The sequence below is a fragment of the Alligator sinensis genome, unplaced genomic scaffold (assembly GCF_000455745.1).
Source record: "Alligator sinensis unplaced genomic scaffold, ASM45574v1 scaffold444_1, whole genome shotgun sequence".
In the NCBI taxonomy this organism is placed as follows: Eukaryota; Metazoa; Chordata; order Crocodylia; family Alligatoridae; genus Alligator; species Alligator sinensis.
Window position 1 is genome coordinate 3,562,352 of NW_005841886.1, and position 10,719 is coordinate 3,573,070.

At 50.3% G+C, this 10,719-nt stretch overlaps 1 long non-coding RNA gene across 1 annotated transcript in view; it reads right to left on the reverse strand.

The window, feature by feature from the left end:
• Nucleotides 1-10,719, reverse strand: part of LOC112549260 — a 30,423-nt gene that overhangs the window by 11,973 nt on the left and 7,731 nt on the right. The window lies entirely within an intron of this gene.

Below are 10,719 nucleotides of genomic sequence, written 5' to 3' on the forward strand. Positions count from 1 at the left end.
TGTGTTAACTGATCAGTGTCTTTCCCAGGGAATTGAACATGTAAATACGAGGAAAAGAAATGTTTGGGTGTGGGGGAGGAGGGTGGGTTGGCATGCGGGAAATTATGAGAACAATAGATATATAAACAAGAAATTATGAGGCTTTTGCTGTTAGATTTTGTTTAAAACAAAACAAATGAAAAAGGGAGTGGATGAAATTACCTGTATATTTTGCGCTAGTGGTAAGAGGTGTTTGTAATTTATTTAATGAGTGTATTTAAAGATATGTAGATTGTGCCTTTGCTTTACAAAGGAATATCAAGGGCCTGTGTGTGGGGAAACAGACAACATAGGACAGCCAAGAAAGGCTTTTTAAAGGATGTTCGTCACAGACTGATGTCCAGCACATCAATGTCATTGTCTTTCAGATGCATATACGTATAATAGTCTTATTTTTTTAATTACAATTTAGTTTTAACTGAAACATTCCCAAGTTTAAGCACAAGGGGCTGAACTATATTCCACACTTACACCCATGCAAAACTGGAGTCCCCTTTCCTGACATGGGTAGGATGGTCTGGGTTCACACTCATGCACATGAATTTAGAATTTTTCCCAGCAGCCCAGGTGCTGGTAGGTAGCCAGGAAGACCTACTGACCACAAGCAGTCACTTGAAACTATTAATTTGCTGTTGCTTTTCCCATTGTTATCATCTTAGAGCTACAGGAGATGTAAGGAAGAACTGTGTGAGATAGAAAGCCTGATTTAGCATTAGAAACTGTGAGCCAGTATGATGCTTCAAAAAAACCCATGAACTTCACCAAAGCCTGTGGAAGTCAACAGGGTTTTTTTCCATGCATGTCAGTGGGTCTTGGATCACATCCTCTCTAGTTTTATTTCACTGGATAATCCCAACCTATAGGTTGCTAAGGTGCTAAGTCAGGGGTGGACAAAATGCGACCCGTGGGCCGAATGCGGCCCGCCAGGCCATTCTATCCAGCCTGCAGGGCCCCTAAAAAATCTAGAAAATTAATATTTATCTGCCCTTGGCTGCCTGTCATGTGGCCCTCAATGGCTTGCCAAAACTCAGTAAGCGGCCCTCCGCCTGAAATAATTGCCCACCCCTGTGCTAGGTAGTTCCATGGGGAGCTGAGCACTTTCAGCACTGACCAGCCTAAATGGCAGTTCAGGGTGCTTAGCACCTTGTAGATGAAAGCCCCTTGTTTTTTGGTCCTAACTCTCCTCTGCCTTACTGTGGTGTAAGTCACGAGTGAATCCACTGAAAGTAGCGGATATCCTAACTGTAAAAGTAGGGTGACATAGGGAGAATCAAACCCTTTGCTTTGAGAGACCTTCCAGAGCTCTTATATTTGGAAAATAAGCCTAAGGGAATAGGTGGGGCCAGGCTGTGTTGTAATGGGAATATGGCTGTACCATGTGCTTCCCTTATATAATGCTGGATTCCTTGAAAATTTTGTACTGGGAAAGGTATTTAGAAGTGCAGATTGAACATGAATTGACTTGTACCTTGAAAAGACATGGGATTTGGTTCTGCTTTGCAGTGCTCTAACATTCTTCTGAGCCATGCCCCTGGAATTAAGAGTCACCTTAGACTTAGGACTTAGGTACATACAAATGGACCTCCCCCGAGGGGCTAGGATCATGCATGTTACAGTCATGGGACCAAGAGACAGATTCTGAACGAGTCCATTTCTCACATGTGAATTCCCAGCTAAAGGGCCTGGTTCCACACTTGGCCTTTCAAGCAAGACTTTTAAGAGCCAAATGTGTTCACTTGGCTCAGATGCCTTATGTGCTGGTGTCTGAGCCAGATCTGGAACTGAGCACTGTGTGTGTTTATGTGTGTTGAGGGGGCTGTGGGGGAGAGAGAGAGAAACTGTGTGTATGTGTGTGTGGGCAAAAAAATGAGCGTGGGTATGTGCACTCGTGCGTACTTGAAAAAGATGGAGATTTTGTGTATGTGAGAGGGTTAGGGATTGTGTGTGAAAGAAATGAGTGTGTGTTTGAAATAAAAAGGTGATTTGCCATGCGTGAGTGTGTGGGTGAAAGAAGTTATGATTGTGTGTGTGCCTGTGAGTATGCATGTGTGTGCCCAATTAGACACAGGCTGAGAATTTGTTCTTTCTCACCACCTGGGGAGAAAAAAGGGAAGGAAGAGACCTTAAGACAAAGCTGACTTTAGTGTGAGCAATCAAGTGTGAATTGTACCTCACTGTTTTATTGCTTTCTTGTCTGAGCTGTGTAGCCCAAATCAGATCTCTCTAGAAGTATATTGTATTAATAATGTTTGTAGCTTTACCAATTATGTGTCAGAAATAACTCAAACTTTGCAAGCTTTGATTTTTCATTAAATAAAGAAATGTGCCTCTCTATGATGCTTCTAAAAAAATGAAATAAAAATGAAACTGAATGAACAAAGACCTGTGTAGAGAAATGCATAGTTTTCATTAAATTCTGTTATGTGTTATAGGAATTATTATTCTGAATAATATTAACATTAATAGCAGTAGTCATACTATTCTGGTATAGAGCTGAAAAGCCCCTGTCATAATCCTTGTGCAAGGGAGTGGAGAAAACACTGAAAAACGAAACACATTGTGATGTCCCCTGGTAGCCTGTTCTGGGAAGATATCTTTCAGTATGTGCAAAAGATAGCGCTGCTTTAATTCCTCATTTCCAGGTGTCCCTCTCTCCCTGGGCTGCAGACCCTGCTCATGGAGTCCTCCTCCCAACCAATGTTACACTATTACACTAGTGACAGTCTATTACACCGGTATCTGAAGGCTTTGACTGAAATCTATTCAATATTGTTCCAGGTACAACGTTACACACACTCAGGCTATGTCTTCACTGCAGTCATGCAGACAGACCCAAGCTAGCTATAAGATAGCTTACATGGTGACAGCAGTACAGCCAGTGTGAGCTGTGGATTCAGCCAGCTTCTGAGGCAGGTTCTGCAGCTTGCGGTGAGCTCTGTGCCGCAGCCCCTTGCTGTTGGCAGTCCATGAGCTAGCCTGTGTCTGTCTGCATGGGTGTAAACATCCTGTCAGAGACAGGCCCTGCCTTGATGAAACCAGAGCCTGAGAAATTGCCAATACACACAAGCAGTACTTTAACCACACCAACAGCCCAGGCTATTTCTACACTGGGACATTTTACCCACTTGGGCTCCTGACATAAAGCCTGGCAAAGAGCTCCTGGTGGGAAGCCAGAAATTCTGGGCTGAGCTGTGTCCCATACCAGAACCTTAAGAACCACCTTTCTGTGCTGCTGGCTACCAAGACCGGTATACCTTTGCCTTGATAGCCTGCTGGACTGCTACGTTCAAGAGAACCCTTGGTATTTTGAATGTTTGTGATGGACATACTTTGTGCACACAGATGGAAGGATGCTATTATTCTTTGTGGGCATAAATGGCACTTACCCAGCCACATAAGTGGCAGTTTGGACATTTGCACACAGTTTGTGATTCTATTGCCCATGAAGTGCGGACAGTGGCAGGGCACTTGGGGGACCTGCCACTTTAAGATGACAAGCAGCCTGCCAGTGGTGAGGAGGGCTAATGAAAGCCTCACTTGATTAGGAGAAGGCTGGGCCTAGGAAGGCTATAAACCCCAGCCCTGAGATGAGCTGGCAGTAAGATCTCAGAGGCTGCTGAGGGAACATCGGCTCAGCATAGCTGGAGCGCCTGAATGCCTGCAGGGAGAGTACGGTCAGCAGTCTGGAGTTTTGGGAAGGAATTAAGGGATGGAGGAAGTTACTGGGGACCTGGTGGGAGGTCTGCAGCCCAGAGAGGGGCAGGGTGTGTGGGATCAGAGAGGGTCTAGGAGCCCAGAGAGAGGGACTGAGTGAGATCAGGTGAACACCAAGGAGTGATAACACCTATGAGGCCTGAGGTGTGGTGCAGGGGTGGACACTAGAGCCATGCAGTTATCCCCTAAGACAGTGACCACATCCGCCTAGCGGTCACTAGTGAGAGCAGACTGGGAAACCTCATAAAAGTAATTACAGCAAGGTGTGGCAGGTGAGAGAAGGGGTGACAATCCAATGACAGCAGAGTAGGCAAGGGCAGAAAAGGCTCTAGGGCAGGGGCAGGCAATTATTTTGGGCAGAGGGCCACTTACTGAGTTTTGGCAAGCCATTGAGGGCCGCATGACAGGCAGCCCAGGGCAGATTAATATTAATTTTCTAAATTTTTAGGGGCCCCAAGGGCAGGATGAAAGGGCCTGGCGGGCCGCATCCAGCCCCTGGGCCACATTTTGCCCACCCCTGCTCTAGGGGCTTTGTGGCCACCCCTGGAAGGACACCCTGCTACATGGCAAGCATGTTTGTGTGATTCAGTGCATGCAGACAAGTCACAAAACCACAGCTAGCAGCTGGACAAAACACCACAACTAGCCGGTGTTAGATGGGGCCAAAGCATAGGAGAGTTCTCCCTTTCTTGGGGGGAGGAAGGGCGGGAGAACTCTCCCATGTTTTGGCCCCGATAGCTGGCCTCCTGGGTAGCCAAGATAGGGAGATATACAGGGCCAGGAGGAAGAAAGCAAGCTGAAGAGTACATGGCTCATCAAGCTGGATGTTGCTCTGGAAAGGTGGGAGCCCAGGCCTCTTGCTCCCAGTAGAGTGCAGTGTTTGCCATCCATTTTATCCAGTGCAGACTGGAAAGTCAGCTGTAAACTGGGTGAGGGGACTCTAGATGCCAAGACTCTGCTTCCTGGGCAAAAGCCCCAAGGATGCAGCTACTGAAGATGAGACAAAGGAGGTTCCTTTCTCTCACCCTACCCCCTGTATTTTTCCCAGCATTTATTCTTAGGACAGCAGTTTCCAATCTGTGGTATGGGTACCACCAGTGGTATGCAGACAGTTTGTCAGTGGCATGCGGTAACGGATTTATCATAATTACTTTATATGACAAAAATTTGCTGGTGGTACTGAAAAATTGAACTGAAACATTTGCTGGTGGTACTTAAGGTTGTATCATTTTAAATTGGTGGTGTGCAATCTGTCAAGAGTTTGGGAACCGCTGTTCTAGGAGATGCAACTACAGGTGCTTTCAGACTGGAGTAAGCTTCCTTGCACTTAATGTGAGTGCTCACACAGGGAGTTAGTGCAGTGTAGCTAGGTCACTGTGAGATCAAGCCTAGCTTTTTGCAAGGTAGAGAAGCCAAGTGACTTGTCCCAGGCTGTTGCAAGTACATAGCATAGAACTCAAGTCTCTGCAGTCCCAGGCCAGCAGTTCAGCTATGGCTAGGTCTGTACAGCACAGTGCAACAATACCCAAACTCATGGGCGACTGGTGCCACCTTAGTCAGGGGGGGCACATGCCCCCCCAGTGACTAGTCAGCGACCGAGGGTGGGGGGGTGCATCCAATCTGGCCAACTGGGAGGGGTGTCCCCCCACAGCCAATCTCACTGACCGGAGGGGAAGGGGGTCCCCTGTGGCCAATCTCGTTGACCTGGGGGGGACTTCCCCCGCAGCAAAACTCACTGACTGGGAAGCAGCTGCAGTGCTCCCAGAAGCAGCCGCGGCACTACATTTGGCACTCCCACTCCCCGGCCGGTGCTTGCAGAGGGGGCATCAGCACTCCCGCCTGCTCATCACTTAAGCGGGGATTGTGGCCGGTCAGGGGTACATCAGTGTTCTCAGGGGGTGCACATATACCCCCGTGCACCCCCTATACATCACCACTGCCCAAACTAGCTCTGATCAAGCCAGATCAAGAGCCAGAGGCAGGGCTGTATGACTGTGACACTCTCCCCAGGATCATACACACTTGCTTTTCAGCACTTGCTTTTCAGCAGAAAAAGCCAGTAGTGTACAGTGTGAACATCCATTGTATCTCCTGGATACAGATCACCCCTTTCGCGGGGAAGCTGGGTTCTCAGGCCCCACTTGCTGCTGTGGCTCCATTGTCAGATCTAAGCTCCGAGGAGCTGATACAGCAGCGAATGCTGAAGCACCTATTGGGGAAAGGGCAACAGGTCTGATGAAAGTGGAAGGAGGGGAGTCTGGCAAGGTAAAAGAAAAGGCCAAAGGTTCCTTTGGATGTGGGTGAGAGGGGCATGTAGCCAGGGAAGGGAGATCTGAGAGTGAGGGGTAGCAAAGGAGCAGGGGAGCTTTAACAGAAGTGGCTTCCTGAGAAATGCTGAGTTCCTGTTGACTACAAGGAGAAATGGTGCTACACCAATCCTGTCCCTCCCTATTGTATTGCCCACCGCCTCTGAGTGTCTGTGGCAGCTGCTGAGGGCAGGCTGGACAGTTCTGGCTGGGGTTTGGCAGCTCCCAGTAGGTCTTGGGCTGAAGCCCTGAGGCTGGAATGCACTCTGCAGACAGATGCATGCAGTCGCCCCCCACCCGCCCCTCTGCTCCAACTGTTTCCTTCAACCTTGACCTAGAAAAAGAAAGAGCGAGAGTGTTTGGTCCCTGCTTGGGGAGCTCCCTCAGCCCCCGCGTGCAGTCCTGGGCCTCTCTCGCACAGACTTTGTCTCATTATGTCCAGTGCTCAGGGGATCAATGCTGGACCTGTGCCAGAGCCTGGTTATGCCAAGAAGGTTTGCCCAGCTAGGCAGTCAGCTCGGATACACAGCTGCCTCCAGCTCTGGCTGCTATATTCCACACACCTCTGGGCGGAGTCCCTGACTCTGGTATCCCCTAATCCTGGTCTTCTTCAGCCACTCAGCTGACTCCTGGACAGGCCTGAAAGCCCATCTCTGAGCTGTCTGGACCATGGCTGGGGAGGGAGGGAGGAAGGAGGTGCCTGTAAAGGCTGCTACCTGCAAAGTGTCATGTCCTGAGTTAATGGACAAAAAAGAGCACTGGCTGTGGGCAGCTCCACAGGCTGCCTGCATGGCCAAGAATCCTAGCAGAGGCCATCTGTGGTAGAGGCTAAAATTGGACACCAGGACTTTAGAAATGAGAAGATACTGGGGCTTGTGCATCAAAAAGGTCTGAAATGTTAACACAGGTTATTTTTCCTGAATACTTTTACTGCAGAACAGGGAGCTCCAACCTGCTCTGTACCTGGAACCCCTTCTCCATACCAGAGCCATCTCCACAACCTCTCTCCCATGTAGCTGGGATCTATTTAGGATCCATCTCACAATTACCCCTATGGAAGAGTAACAGGGGCAACAACACTGAGCAAGCAGCATGCTGTGGGCAACACTGAGCTTTGGTTGCCCTGTCAACCTGAAGAAACAGGGATCCATAGAGAGCAAAATTTCCTGCAGCTGCAAATACCTTCAAAAGCTCACACAGGCAACATGTTGCCCCAAGACATGGGCCAAGGACCCTTGCGCTCAAGTCCTGTGACTCCCTTCCCCCAAGCTGAGACCCTCTGGTTTGACCAATATCAAGGATATGCAGTCTTGTCTTTCCTGGGCAGGTGGATCCCTTGGGCAGGTCTGAGATGGGTAGCTTGTTAAAAGGATCAGGGCTGCCGATTCGTTAGCACACAAAGCTCTTCTGAGATCAGGAGCAAAATCACAGAAACAGTCTGATTAAATGGCGTATCCCTTCACAAGGAATAGGGATTATCCATCCATCTGTTCCTGTGGAACCACTCTGAAAAAATGTGTCTTGGTACTCATATGACACTCATCATGGGTCTGCACTACCTGCGCACAGTGGAGTCTTAAGTGCCACCGTGGCACCATGGCATGTTGTTACTTCCTTCGTACTTATGAAGTCAAAGCCCCGCTAGTTCTCTGCAGAGCCTGAGTTCCTAATGTTAAGAGAATACAGTTCTGAGGCCTGTTATGGGTCAGAGAGAAGCACCAGGAAGGGCTCCACAACAGGTCTCTTGTCCTTTGTAGGTCACTTTGAAAGACCTCAGCTACAGAGGGCTTGTGGGTAATTGCATTCTGCCTGTGGTTAATTCAGAGAAGCTGGACTAGGATTTCTGCCAGCAAAACATTGTTGTATGGCTTAGACCCTAGTACCTATTTACCTCCTCTCACCACCGTGAATAATTTTGTCTGCCCACTCCCTGTTAGCACCTTTTGTTTTCACACCTCTTTCTTTCAGTCTGGTCTTTTGATTTTTCCTTTCATGAGTCTGGCCATATTTGGTGTTTGTCTTTTGGAAGTCCCAGCCCTGGGAGGCAAGGGATGAGGGGATCATCCCAGCTTTCTGAGAGTTTCACAGGAGACACGCCAGTCATCAAGGCTGCAGTTCCCTGCAAAAGCTTGCAAACATGCCTTATCTCTCCCCTCCTTCTTCCCCAGGCTCAGAACCTAGGACACCAATGTAAAGAACCCCACTATGCTGGTTTTGTTACTATGTTATTGATTTTTAAACCAAACTCATGGGGAGCCTAGGTTGGTGACACTACAAAAGTTTGTGGGTTACTATAAATTCCTTTCCTTTTGTGTGTGTCCTTGTGACAAGGTATTTAGCAAAATTCACAGATTTGTTGGAATCTGACAGGTCACCACATAAGCACTTCTGCTACAGCCTCAAACTTGCAACCTCTGGCTTGTCAACCATGCACCTTAACATCTATACCACCCCCAGCTCCCTACCATAAGTTGAAGTGCCAGGGATGGAAACGCGCCATGCCGCCCAAACTGGTTAATAGGTTCCAATCTCTATGGTGCAGATCAGTGTTCAGCCTTGGGTGTGCAAGACCTAGGCCAGATAACAAGTCCCACAGCTGCTAAATGTGCGGAGCCAGAACAACCCAACTATCTGCTGCAAGACCCGCCCCAGGCAGGAAACAGTTTCCAAAGGGGCTGTAACCTAGAGCAGGGGTAGGCAAAATGGACTGGAGCTAGCTGGCAGCCAGACTCCATTTCCCGGCAGCCCCTGCTTGCATAACTGCAGCCAGTTTCCATGGAGAGCCCAGCAGCTGTGGGGCTGTGACAGCCTGGGGCCAGGGTTTCCATGGAGACTGGTCCCAGCAGCACTGGCAGCACTTGTGGCTGGGCAGAGAGCTGTTCCAGGGTCAGGGAGAGGATCTTGCAGCAGTGACAGCATGGTCTGGAGCCAGGGCAGATTGCAGTTCTGTCCTGGCTCCAGACCATGCTGTCACCACTGCAAGATCCTGGCCCCAAGCAGCTCCCCACCCAGCCGCACATCCTGCCAGCGCTGCTGGGGCTGGTCTCCATGGAAACCCTGGCCCCACAGTCATGGCCAGCCACAGTTACACAGGCAGGGGCAGCTGGGAAATAGAGTCCACCATGGGCCTGATCCAGCCTGCAGGCCAGACTGCCTGCCCCTGCTCTAGAGCCTGTCTTCATAGGGTGGAGGCAAGGTGGCAACCAACCCAATGGCTTCCAACTGAGGGTAGGCTACAGATAGTCACACCCTGTACGCCATGTTGTGCCTCACTTGTATGGAGTGCTTAAACCAGTATAAGTCTATCCATGCAGCTACACCCATACAATCACCCTCAATGCTGGCGAGCCCTAAGTCTCACTAGGAGGGGGTACACATGCACCTGCGTGCACCCCCTACACATCACCAATGAGTCCCAACCCAGTAAATAGTTTAAGTAGAAAACAGCCTCCTGGCCATGCCCATGCTCCTCACTCCTGACCCCCCATATTTGTGCACGCACAGTGTGCACAGGGCTGCAGTCTGGCTGGATTGACATGGGCCGGAGCCACCTCTGCAGCCCAGTGGGCGGTACTTGGCACAGGAGGGCAGAGTGGGGCAGCGGGACTCATTGCTGTCACTGCCACCAGAACCCCTGTGCCAGCCACACCGCCAGCAGCATGAGGAGTAATGGATGAGGGGGAGGTCACATTGCAATCGCCTTCTCCCTCTGCCAGCCACTCGCGCACTGGGATGCAGCTCTAACCCGCTGCTATGGACAGAGCCACTGCTGCCGCTCCCCTCAGGCCATGGCTCTACCCCGGAGAGGAGGTGGGGTGGGCATGAGTTTGGTTTAAAAATCAATAACATATCAACAAAACCAGCATGGTGGGGTTCTTTACATTGGTGTCCTGGGTTCTGAGCCTGGGGGAGGAGGAGGGGAGAGGAAAGGCATGTTTGCAAGCTTTTGCAGAGGACTACAGCCTTGTGTCTCCTGTGAGACTCTCAGAAAGCTGAGAGGATCCCCTCAAACCCTTGCCTCCTGGGGCTGGGACTTTCAGAAGACCAACACCAAATATGGCCAGACTCATGAAAGGAAAAATCAAAAGACCAGGCTGAAAGAAAGGTGTGAAAACAGAAGGTGCTAACAGGGAGAGGGGAGGCGCAATTATTCATGGTGGAGAGGGGAGGCAGAGCTAGGGCCTCAGCTACACTACAACGCTTGGCTGAAAGGATTCCCGTCCTGCCAGGAAAATTTTGAGCGCCATCACACCCAAAGGTACTCTTCCTCCCCTCCTTGTAGCATGTTGTGCCCGGCTGTGGCAGAGTCCGACCATTTTTGGCACGGTGGGAGCACTTCCCTGGCACCCGAATACTAGTGCGCCACGCTGAAAAACACTGCTGGTGTGGACGCAACTACATAGGAAACGCTGTGCTCTGCAGCGCTGTCGGCGAAACCGTGCCCAGGAGCACAACAAGCTCTAGCGGGCGAAGCGCGGTCGTGCCAGCGTGGCTGCGGCTTCACGAAAGGTGTCAGGGATCACGTTTCCTCACATCCGTGTCCGACAGAGCGGAGCTGGCATGGCCCAGCAGGAAGGTGCGGGGGCTCAAGGGCAGGACGGGGGCCTGCGCTCCGCAGGGATGCTACAGCAGCCTCCGCCTGGCCGGTCTCCACCCCGCC